The 13,289-nt window shown below is 41.6% G+C and overlaps 1 pseudogene; it reads right to left on the bottom strand.

Annotated features, from left to right (window-relative positions):
• Positions 1–7,721: 7,721 nt before the first annotated feature.
• LOC134952437 (5S ribosomal RNA) lies at positions 7,722–7,840 on the bottom strand (annotated as a pseudogene).
• Positions 7,841–13,289: the final 5,449 nt, after the last annotated feature.

Raw genomic sequence — 13,289 nt, 5'->3', positions numbered from 1 at the left:
GCCGATCACTGATGGGCATTTCAGAAGATAGTAAATGCACCAAATGCCTAATGGAGGGGGCCGACCTCTTCCATTGCTTCTGGGAGTGCGCTCTGGTGTCACAGTTTTGGCATGAGGTACATCACTATGGAACTACGTCCTTAGGCATTTCCTTTAGCTGCACCACCTCCTGGGCACTGTTCGGATGTCTGACTGATCAACCGGACATCCCCAGGGCTAACAAAAAGCTGCTTATGATACTATCAGCAGCTGGCAGGAAGGCAATCCTGCAACAGTGGATTCACAACATACCTCCTAATATTTCGATGGTGACCTCTAGACTATTTTTTCTATTCACCATGGACTGGCTGGAGACCTCTATCCATAAGGAGAGGCTCACCCCTGCTTTGTTCCAATGTTGGAACCCTTACATTTTGACACTCCCCCTACATACTAAACAAGCCATAGACAAATGCTTTCAATCCACCTCATGGTACCTTCTCCACACTATAGACCACCCTAACCCCTCAAACATCTGACTTATCCTTTCTCTTCTTCTCTGGACCCTTCTCCACTTCCTTCTATATTCAATCGTATACCGGGCTGCTTGGAAATATAGACCCCCGATATGGGAAGATTGTGCTGTGGATGGATCGACGACCCCTGTCCCATAGTAGGCATTACATGTTGGTTTATTTTCTTATGTTTTAGGTATTTTATACAAGTTTAGGGATTTTTTTTTTCTTGGATACCCTGTTTTTACTAGTGGAGAATCAATGATTGATACATCTTGTTCCATCTATAATATGCTCCGCTTTGGTAATTAAAACACACTATAAATTCCCTGATATCACTAGTTCTACATATGTTCCCTTTTATTGGAAGGGTATAAAAGTTATTATAAGAGGAAAAACTTGAAAATATGTTTGGATCTCTACCTGGGATTATATGAGACTGAATAATATGTGACTCCTTGTCTCCTGCTAGGAGGATTTTGCATGATGTATTTTATGTTATACATTGTTAACTATACACTATATTTCATGTCTCGAAATGCTGCTTACTTATCCTGTACGATGTGAGATTGCAATAAAAATAGTTTGAAAAAAAAAAAATATGTTTTATTATGTTAAACAGACTATATTGCACTATCACTATTTTATCTTTCTAAGTGCTATACAGAGACAGAAGTGGAAGTATCTACATTCAGAGATCTGATTTCTATACGCCCATTATCTCTTCCTCCATGTGAGTGAGACCAGTAATCAATAAAAATTCCTTATTATCAACAGGATTGCACTCTGTTCTGTGTTCCTTTCTATTTTTAGAGTTGGACATTTAAAGAAATTCCTTACAAATCTATATTTGTGAATCTAAATTCCTTACAACAATTACATGTAAGATGTGTTGGTCACTGAGTGTATAAAATAGCGCCACTTGGTATCACGCTTTGCTTTATGAATCCAAAGGATTTGTCTGCAGTCTTCATGCAGAACCATGACAGTGGTGTCCCGGATCAAAGGAGTCTCGGTGTCTAGGGTATGACAACGGTGTCTTGGAACACCATGGACTAAATGTTGCCGGGTGTGATAAGGATGATGTCTGTGTCTGATGCTATAAAAGATAAAGTAAGCATTGCTCCTAGATGTCAGCGGTGATTGATATTGTGATAAAACAGCTGTACAATGATGAATGTCTGGTTCAGGGATAGAAACCTTTATCCATAATTTAAAATGGCAAAAGGCAACATTTAGCTGTTAACATGCACGTGTAAAGTTATACATACACTGAGCTTTATGTCCAGCATTTCTTATTAAGGAGCAAATGAGTGACGTAAATAAAGTTTGCTTACAAATGTTCTGAAAATGCAAATTGTCGCTAACAGCCGAGTTGTTTCTCTGCATGTAACCAAAGCTGGGGATTAAATTAGCAAATTAAAATTATATATATATATATACATATATATATATACATATATATATATATATATATCTCCATGTAGTTCCATCAAAGCTAATACTTGATGAAATGTGAAACACCTGGTAATAATCATAAATATATATATTATATATGAGAGATCCTGTTCCATAATAGAATGTGTTTTACACACCCTTATTAACTAGCTGAGTGCAAGTAATAGTCTTTATAACATTTGAGTTTCCATGCTGCTAGGGTACCAGGATCCTAGCCTTCACTGCACAGCAATGAGTATGGGAGGAGGAGGTATGTCAGAATAGAAATATCATTGCTTCATTCTAAGGTCGGCAGCCACTTGGACGCCGGGAATTGGTCCATTGGGTACTTGCATTTAGCACCAGTTATTAGCGAGCATGTGCACAGGGTAAAAGTGATATTTACACTTCCCTGTGGCCGAGTCAGTAGCCATATGATGGATTTCCTGTGGTCTGTCCTGTGGGAAAGCCTAAGGGGTAGATTTACTAAAGCTTCCAGAATAGACAAGCGCGGTGTTCCTTATCAGATTCTATCACTTTCTAGAATGCAAACGAGACACAATAGCTGGAATCTGAGTGGGCGCGATGGGCACACTTTTTATTTTTATAAACTTTAGTAAATCTACCCCTAAGTCAGTCTGTGCTAGTATAACTGTTGAAGCCAAAGCGCTGGAAGCCTGTGCCAATTGCTTGTGACCCAATAAATCCAGGGCAGTCACTACCAACAGGTGATCTAAGGAAGTTGTTGTAGAGGAGTGCGCTCCTGTGCTGTCCTCCTTTGTGTAGTGACGTGCTGGCGGGATGATGTCACTGCTGTGGTAGAGCGCATGTGTAACTCCATTTGTGCAACTGTGTAGGGTGCCACAGTACTGCACATACATGGAGTACTTGGCTTGTCTTCTTGAATAAATATGGCATAGAGCACCATCTAACCATTGCATAGATGCCAGAACAGAATGGTATCAGTGAGTGGGCCAACCACACACTTGTCTATAGTGCGTGGATTATGCTGAGTAGCCTAGAAAAGAGTTTTTGGGCAGAATCAGTGTGCATCGAAGTATAATTCTGCGCCCAGCATATGCTCATTTTTTCAACTTAACGTTCTTAGTGTTGGTAGTGATTGCTATACGTCCTAGGTCTGGAGTGCTGGGACCTTCCAGGAGGTGTCACAGTTTGTTTAAAGAGAAGCTTAAGTTTATAGTATACTGTATACTGTAGTGCAGGAAGAGTGTTATTGTATTGAATTACTATATATATTAGAACATAAAAAGGAGCACAACATGGTGAAGGGCGTGCTAAGGACTGTCATCACTGACTTCCTGAGATCTTAATGCGAAGACCTATCTGCCTTGAGTGGTACAGACAGAGTACAAGGTCATCACAGACTAGAAGGAGCAAGTTGACTATTGAAAATGCAAAGGATTACAGACAGGCAATCTATGATATACATGTTATTGTTTATTCAATGTATGTTTATTTCTGTTGTTAATTCCATTTATTGTGATTTTATTTTACTGTTGTTCCCCCTCTTTTTATATTCTTATGCAGATACTGCTTAAACATTGGAGAATGGAGAGGCGCTGCCTGAAGGACTATTCTACTAACATGCATATTGGACTAACCCTGCTCATGATGGTATAAGTTTTCCTGCATATACTGTATATGTAATATGGGGAAAATAGATAGATAGATAGATAGATAGATAGATAGATAGATAGATAGATAGATAGATAGATAGATAGATAAATAGATAGATAGATAGATAGATAGATCCCATAAAATGAAATGATGTTGGCAGCTGTCATGACAGAGGCCACAGAGATAACCAATAGAGGAGTGGGGATGGCAGCAGCAATGACAGTTGAACTCACTGGATCCAGCAGCAGAAATTAGATGATTTCGGCAGATGCTCCAAACCCCCCTGTTCTTGATGTAATGACTCCTCAGCACTAACATGTGATTTCCCACATGTATCACTGTGTAATATCAGTGGGAAGATGCTGCTGATGTGAAGTGCGGCCATCACCAACTGCCATCTCCAACTGCTGCCCGCATGCCACATTTGAATTCTCCATGGTATAAATCCCCAGTGCACAGCAATATCACTGGTATTTCTTGAGTTGAAGCTGCTGCTGATGCATGAGAAAGAGCCTCCCAGGAAAGATCATGTTTGCTCAGTAGAGTTTGCTGCCAGCGATTCACCAGTGACCGGATCTCAGTGCACAATCACATCTGTTTTTTATTTCTCTTTTTCTTTCTTTTTTTTTTCAGTTTGTGTAGGTACTGTCACCAGCTACAATGAGCCTAAGGGAGTTAGCCCAGCTGCTTGGAAATAGAGGAACAAATCAAAAACATTACTGAGACATGGCTGAGGTCAGGACTCTGTGGACCATCCAATGGAAGACAATCATCAGTAATGGGAAGTGCTGGACCATCAGCAGAAAGAGAAAGAGCTGGACCATCATCAGGAAGAACTGCACCATCATCGGGAAGTGGAAGAGCTGGACCATCAACAGCAAGAGAAAGAAATGAGCCCAGTGCCATTGAATATCAGGCAGTTGAACTGAGGGCAGAATTCCTCATGCTGGACACTATAATGAGGCCCATCCTGACCTGTCTTCCCACCTACAGCAGACGCACTGTTGCAGAAGGAGAGGAAGTGGAGTACTGTGCCGTCTGCATCTCTGACATTGAAGTTGGAGTGGAAATGGCTGTATCACCCTGCCACCATACCTTCCATGTCCCATGCCTGACACAATGGCTACAGATGAACAACGTTTGCCCTATGTGCCACACAAGGAGCTATGACCTGGAGGTTTTTTTCACACCCTCACCAAATAAAAGCAGAAACAGAGGACCCAATCCTAAGATCAGAAGTCCAGAGCGGTGAGTTTGTTCCTTTTTTTATTTTTAAGATCAATAATACTTTTTATACTTCTACAGATTTTCTCTATTTCTGTTTTTTGTAGTTTTTCTTTTAAACAGGAGGGACATTATGTGAGCTGTCAAATGACTGAGAAAGACATGTTTGTTCTGCCTCCTGTTAGTTTGTGTATATTTTGTTTTATATATATGAGATTCAGTTTCAAATACTTTATTTTCTTAGCAATAATAATTTTTACACCTTTACAATCTATTTCTTTTTTTTCTGCTTTAAACAGGAGTGACATGATGAGAATAGTCATATGATTGATGTTTGCATTCTCCCTGTTATTGTTTTAACATTCTATCTATCTATCTATCTATCTATCTATCTATCTATCTATCTACCTATCTATCTATCTATCTATTTATCTATCTCTCTATCTATCTATCTATCTGTATACATAATATATATTATGTACATTATACATTGGTCTGTTTGTTTATTTGTTTGTGACTCTGTCCAATTACAGTTGGACCTCCTGTGAAGGTGGATGCACACTAGGCGTTATGTTGTATGAGCAACGTCGCCTAGTGTGTTTCCTTCCCTGCCTGGGCAGTGCGTACACACTGAGCGATATGACAACCATATCGCTCAGTGACATCATGCCACAACCTGGCCGTGCATGCAGTTTTTGGATGACAGTCCAAATTGAGCTGCATGCACGGCCGACAGTGAGGGTCGTTAATGACCTGAGGGGGCACGCATCGCTTGTCAGCGTCGGCATACACACTTAGCGATAAATTAAATGATATCGCTCAAAATGAGCAATGCCATTTAATTTATCGCTATTAAGTGTGTATGAACCTTTAGTGTTCACCAGGCAAAAATCAATCTTGCAATGTAAAAGTGATTAGAAAACTGTACAGAAATGAAAACTGGGGATTAGGGCTACTGGCGATACCCCAAATAACAAACACGACATTAGGTAGCCACCTCATGGGTGTGTTGGAAGAGCTGCTAAGCTGCTAAGTATTTTTAATATGTTGACAGATACATCCAACCCATTAATAACTGGAAAATGTAAACTCGAGCAACGCCAGGTACTTCGCAAGCTTTGTCCCTGCATGCCATAATCGATACATCCTTGCAACGTATTCAATTATCACAATGCAATTTTATAAATGCGTATTTATCACAACCCATCCAATTCTGAGATGTGGATTGTGATAAATACAATATGCCCCATAGAACTGAAGTATCAGCAACTGGAAAAGAGAATCCTAAAAGAGAAGACATTTATCGTATTAAAAATACCTGTTTGTCAAATGTCTTTATTGATTGCTCTTACCTATGCCTTCACTTATTGAGCCCAGGCTGAGACACACCAAGGAAGGTGATTGGGGAAATCATCACCCCTAGCACTGCTCACTGTAACTGATACAGAATCTGCTGGGCCTAACTCTGCTCACCAGGACATGTCATTACCTAGTAGAAAACACCTGGCATGGATGTTTCACGGGGACAGGGACTGTGTGGTATTAAAGACTGTCTGTTAAAGCCACAGCCAGAATATAGAGCAGCGATGAGACAACAGGCCAATCCTTAGTACCTTGCCCCAGACGATAAGATCAGATCTGCATTGACAACCTTTTATCATTGGCCAAAAAAACAGAGATACCAAGTATCACCAGGTGCCAATTAATTGCTCAGTCTTGAATACTAAACTGTCTGCAGTTTTTCTATACCGAAGGGGCTACCCCCCCCCCCCTTCAAAGAACAAACACTACCACAAGAAAAAAAAAAGCGCTGACAGAGTATATTTTAAAATATATTTATGTTTTTATTTAGCTGTTTTAACTTGCTATAGTAAAATATATACTTTTAAATAACTCACTGTGAACCAATTACACTAACAATAATTAAAACAATAAAAAAAACAATATTTAATTGTTCTCTAGCTCAATGCATCCTTTTACCTTTACAAATCATCACAAAGAAAACTGTTATTTGTAAAATACCAGCATGATGTCACTATACTGTTAATATAACAACCAATTCCTAACCAAAGTAACTTGCGGCATGCAGATACTTATAGCTTACTTGCAAACAATCATTTAACAGAAATTTGGTTTGGTTCCGCACAGGAAAAATGTGGTAATGATGAACATAGATTAATACACAGATTGTAGAAAACTGTTCAGGGAATGACCAACGATACTAAGTTTAAATTTAAAGATTCTTAATGAAGACATCTAAATAATTATTTGAGTTGGTGGTGCTCCCAGAGTCAGTAATGGTTAAGCAAAGAGAAGAAAAAAGAAAGACTCTGTGTTGGGGCACGCTTAGAAATTTGAAATAAGTTTATTAAAACTTAACATTTAATTAATAACGAATAAAAGTAATGAAAAAATTGTTCAAGAACACAAAGTAAACATATATATTGACAGAAATCAGGATAAGCCTGATACAAAATTATGGGCACCTGTGGTGAAAAATATACTGAAAAACATGAAAAATTTTAGAAAATTAATATTATTAAGGTGCCTGAGTTAATCAAAATTCAAAATTGGAGTAGAGGTAAATGATATGTACATATAATCACCGCAGTGATAATTGTAGGTAAGCACCTAGTCTAAAACCTCATGAGAATAGATGAGAGGCACAAAGGTTCATAATTGAAATGTCAAATGACTGAGGGTAATCACCTGGTAGAGATTCTGTTTGCTAAAAGGCTAGATCCTTGTAGATAACAAAGCATTTAAGATAAAAGTATGATTATTAAAGATACAAAAGAGCATTGATAAATAAGCCTAAAGGCAAAGCCAATTGTAGATAAATAGAAGGTTTGCGGGAAAGTTGGATAAGGAAAAGGTAAGTTTCAGAAGTTGCTCTAACACTTCTGCTGTTTGTGATCAGAGGTCACAATCTTACTGCACCTGATATTCCCAAGAGGTCACCCTACTAGGTACTGATCAGGCTTATCAGCGCTTAGCTTCCAAGGTCGGATGAGATTGGGCGTTGCTGCTGAAATATGGCAGTAATAAACACTAGGACACAAATGAGAGAGTGTAATGAGTAGTGAGCAACAAGGTACTTCTGCTGTCCAGTTTCTAGCGCAGATTCTCTGTTGCTGTGAGCATTGCAGAGAGTGGTCTCGCATCTGGATGAGAGGGTACTAAAAATAGAAGTGAGATATGCTCAGAATAGGGAGGAAACCCTGCCTTCTGCTGTCCACTGTCTTATATAGATATATAGCGGACAGTGGATGAGAGAGGTGGGTTAGGCTTACCTATTGAAAAAAAGGGTGGTGGGAAAATTAGAAGAAGGAGAAGAAATGGTAATGTGGTGAGATCACAAATTAACAAAAAATTAAGTAAATTATGAAATAAAACAATCATGAAATCAACGATTAATTGGAAAAAGGAAAGTAAACACAAGCTGCATGGTAAAGGCTTACCAAAATGGGTATAGGACCCTGTTTATGCAGAAAGGATTCTGCAAAAAAAGTATTACATTTAAAAGGAAATACCAGAAAATGGTTTAGAGCAATAATTAAGGATCAAAAATAGCAAACATGGAAAAAAACAATATTGATTATATATCAGTATCAGTTAAATAACTGGAGTCCAAATGGGCACATACAATACCAGGGAGTCCCAAAAAGTGATCTGAGCTAGAAAGAGTTCAGCATCACTGAGCACAGACGGACCGTTTCACCAGGGTGGCTTGTTCACTTTTTTTGTATCAAACTCCTCATTACTTTTATTCGTTATTAATTAAATGTTAAGTTTTAATAAACTTATTTCAAACAATCATTTAATACAGATAGTCCATACTTTCAAGATCTTTATCCAAATTGCTATAGATCCTATCTTGCCAGGTTAAATTATTTTGCAATTTGCCAAGCAAAAAGAAGATTGTTGATTAGTTTGCCAAGCATAGAAGGATTAGTATGCAATTCAATTTGGAACGGTTCCTGTATGTGTTTAGCAAGTGTTGTTTTAGGCATGCAGATAAAGGTGATAAATATGCAGGATTTTTAAAAGGTGCAATTGCAAATACGCATGGCTGTTCTTCTTTAATAACAGAAGATTTACCGCATCCTCACTGTGGGTAGTATGCTTCCATTCTCTCCCGGCTCTGGTGCTTTAAACCTGTAGTGTGAGCCTTATCCGGAGTTGTAGCCAGTCCCAATGATGTGAGGTGTTACAGCGAATTCTGTCAGTGAGGTCCCGCAGAGCGGTTAGATTGAGACGCGTTTCCCCACCTTACAGCAGCTCTGTAGTTCAGTGGCTTCCTCAGTCATGTCCTGCACATTTACAGGACACGTGATTGTCTCCCATCCTATAAGTTATCCGTATACTCTGTGTAGCTACTCGGGTTGGATGTGTGAATAATAAACGAGGTGGCCTTTAACTTTGTGAGCCAAGGGAGAAGAGTACGCCACCGCAGGGAAAGAAAGATAGCAGTGGGAAGAAAAGAGAATCAGTTTCTCAGTCCTGGGTCATGTGTGTGCAGCTGCATTGAAAGGGAAAAGAGAAGGAGTGGGCACCAGTATTTGTTGCACCAAGGCCCAAATTGTTTCTCAGTACATATAGCGGCTCTTACAAAGTGGGACTGTCTTCTATCAGCATAGCGTATAGCATGAATAAAAGGTACTGTACAGTACTCGCCCAGAAAATAGACTGTAATTTGTGTGAATCTGAGACTAATGCTCACTGCATCTGTATCGGTATGTCCGAGGAATGGAAGGAGTTGACTACTGTAGGTCAAGTACTGAAAGGGTGTAATCAGGGGAGCCGATACTATTTACCAAGGCCCGGGTTGGTAAAAGGGCACAGTCTGGGCACGGGTCAGCTGCTAAGGGGAACAAATGTCCAACTGTGTGACCGGGAAGCGGTGCAGGTAAAAAGATTGGAATATTTTTTGGGGGAGGGAACTTGGTCATGCATCAGTGCATTTAGCTATGCCCTCCGCAGTACCCAGGCTCATGGCCCTTACCTTGTTTGTGTACTGGCAAACAGATGCAGATTGGCATAGAGATGCCTATATGCCTGTCCAACCCTTATGCTTTTTTGGAATGAGTACAGTGCACGGTGGTGATCATCGCCACCTCTAGTAAACTACTTCTGTTTGGCAGATTGTGATCACTTTGCTTGTACCTACAGTTTATGTTGGTTTTTTTCCACACAATACTGTTTTTTACATCCTACTGAAGCCTAGTAGAGAATGTAAAGAAATAGTAGATGATGTATGTTGGAGGCAAGCCTGGAGAAGGGAGGCCAATCCCAGGCCGTCTTTTCAATCCCGGGAATCGGGATTGACAAACAATCAATCCTGGAATTTCCGAGATACCCGGGATTGGGTTGTCAATGTCCCAACCGGCCAGCCCCCACCCCACCATAATTTACCATCCTCTATTCGGTTAGGTGGAAGAGTGGGTCCACTTACAGAGTGCGCACAGCTGGGGCAGGGGGAGCCAGGGAGGAGGGAGCCGGGCAGCATCTGAGCCTGATGAAGAGGCTCAATGCTGCCCAGCATTGAAAAAAAAAAAGGGGTCTGGCTAAACCCAAAATCCCCGGTCTTGAATCCTGGACAATTTTAGGCTTAAATCCCAGGATCCCGCCAAATCCAATCCTGGGATTGTCCACCATAGCCTGGGGCATATTCTACTAGTACAGACACATATGCAACCTGTGAAAGTTGCCACTTTGTGCATGCTGGTGTACACTAGTGATGGTGAGTATCAAGCCAAGTGTATGGATAGTGATTGGATGCACCGCAAAGATGCATACATCTCTGTGTGTGGGTGAAACTGAATATACACATTTTTTTTCCCATACACCCAGTGCAGGAGCATCCATGGACGACTTGTGCTTAGCTTGGCGCAAGCACTGTTTATGTCTTTTTACAACTGCATACCCTAATTTTAAATATAATAGGTGCTGCCTTGCTTTGACTTGTAGTGCCATACTATAGTATGCAGGTGCATACTCTAAGCCAGAGGTTCCCAAATGCGGTCCTCAAGGCACCCCAATGGTCCAGGTTTTAAATGTATCCATGCTTGGTCACAGGTGACTTAATTAGCACCTCAGTTAATTAGATTTAACCATCTGTGCTGAGCCATGGGTATACCTAAATCCTAGACTGTTGGGGTGCCTTGAGGACCACATTTGGGAACCTCTGCACTGAGCACTAAGAATACTTATAATCTAAATAATTCTAATAAACTACACAGTTGGTGACCTCTTCAGGTGGGTCCCTATCACCCCCCCATAGGTGTAGGGGGTGCAGCTACTATGGTACCCAAAGCTAATTGGGGCTCACCTTATCTGTGTAAATTACATGTGTCATATAAATTTATCACCATTTGTGTAAACAGGGTCATAACTAGGTGTGTGCCTGTGGTGCCGTGCACACAGTGCAACTGCACTGTTGGCGCACCATCTGGCAGCACCACCCGGCAGCTCCACCTGCACGGTTGCTGCCCGCTCTTTCTCGCTGCCTCCCGCCGACCACAAGGGGGGTTCTGATGGAAATAAACGGTAGACGTTGGACGCTATTTAATCCACGCCTCCTCTGGAATTTTGCTCTGCCTCCTTCAAAGACCCGCTTGTGTCTTGGCACTTGTCAGCTGCTGTAACCTCCAACTGCCTCAGTCCCTCCACTGGCTGCTGGATCCTATAACTACAGCCTATTGTCTAGTCCTCTTCCTGGAGGCACTTGTAAGTGATATTGTTCCAAAAATACTTATATCTGGCGTAATGTGTAAAAGGGGGCTCTACCTGCCGTAATGTGTAAAAGGGGACTCTACCTGTACTGGGTAAAAGGGAACTCCATCTGCCATAATATGTAAAAGGGGACTCTACCTGGGAATGTGTAAAAGGGGACTCTGCCTGCCGTACTGTGTAAAATGAGGCTCTTCCTGGCGTAATGTGTGACAGGAGCACTACCTGGCGTAATGTGTGACAGAGGCTCTACCTGGTGTAATGTGTGTAAGTGGCGCCACTGTGCAGCATAATTTGAATAATAATACTGTGGCCACGCCCCTTCCCCATGAAATCACACCCCTATATCTTTTGGCACGTGCCTAAGGCACGCACTGGCACTGTTTTAAATATGACCGTGGAGCGCTGATGCTGTTTCTTGCAAACATCGCAAAAATGTCTAGTTACGGCACTGGGTGTAAATACTGTACATGCATAATTATAGAGTAAGGGGATGAGAGGGGCTGGACTGTTCACTCTAATTTTAGTACCTCTTACATACTTTTTTGCATTCCCTTTTCACACATGACTCTGCAGCTCCATTTCTGATGCCATCTACCCAGGTGCAGCGGCATCTCTGTGCATGCACTCTGTGCTATGCACCGTAGGGTTTTTCAGAACTTTCCTCATATGCAGATTGGCAAATAATTGCTCAGCTACATGCATATCGGGATTGCATGAGTATTTCACATAGCTCTGAATCAGGCCCTATGTGCTGCCAAAGAATCATTTGTAACCAGTCATGTTGCTAATAATAATTTGCTAATCAGACTTCTTGTTCCAACAAGTGGACTCTATGAAGCTGACAACTCAGTGTGTTCTTCATACTTGAACTAGGGCTGGCACAATGTGGTAATTGGGGTAAGCAAGGCCAGATGGTGCTGGGATGGAGAGGCGCCATTCCCGCTCCGCCGACTTGAGCTCTGAGAGGCAAGAGGAGCAGATTGTCAGGCTGCTTCTTGTGAACCTGGATTTAGTGCTATGTGTCAGTCATTGCACTGTCACATCAGGGACTGGGTTTCAGCACGCACTAATTATCCTGGACTGGTTACATTACACCGCTCCCTAGACCTTCCCGCTGGCAGCAATGAGACTGCAGCACCCAGCGGTTGTGTACAGTATGCATCAGAAGTAGAGATGAGCGGGTTCGGTTTCTTTGAATCCGAACCCGCCAGAACTTCATGTTTTTTTTCACGGGTCCGAGCGACTCGGATCTTCCCGCCTTGCTCGGTTAACCCGAGCGCGCCCGAACGTCATCATGACGCTGTCGGATTCTCGCGAGGCTCGGATTCTATCGCGAGACTCGGATTCTATATAAGGAGCCGCGCGTCGCCGCCATTTTCACACGTGCATTGAGATTGATAGGGAGAGGACGTGGCTGGCGTCCTCTCCGTTTAGAATAGATTAGAGAGACACTTGATTTACTAATTTTGGGGAGCATTAGGAGTACTCAGTACAGTGCAGAGTTTTGCTGATAGTGACCACCAGTTTTATTTATAATCCGTTCTCTGCCTGAAAAAAGCGATACACAGCACACAGTGACTCAGTCACATACCATATCTGTGTGCACTGCTCAGGCTCAGGCCAGTGTGCTGCATCATCTATTATCTATATATAATATTATATATATCTGTCTGACTGCTCAGCTCACACAGCTTATAATTGTGGGGGAGACTGGGGAGCACTACTGCAGTGCCAGTTATAGGTTATAGCAGGAGCCAGGAG

The sequence above is a fragment of the Pseudophryne corroboree genome, chromosome 8 (assembly GCF_028390025.1).
Source record: "Pseudophryne corroboree isolate aPseCor3 chromosome 8, aPseCor3.hap2, whole genome shotgun sequence".
Classification (NCBI taxonomy): Eukaryota; Metazoa; Chordata; class Amphibia; order Anura; family Myobatrachidae; genus Pseudophryne; species Pseudophryne corroboree.
This window is presented reverse-complemented; position numbering and strand designations above follow the sequence as displayed.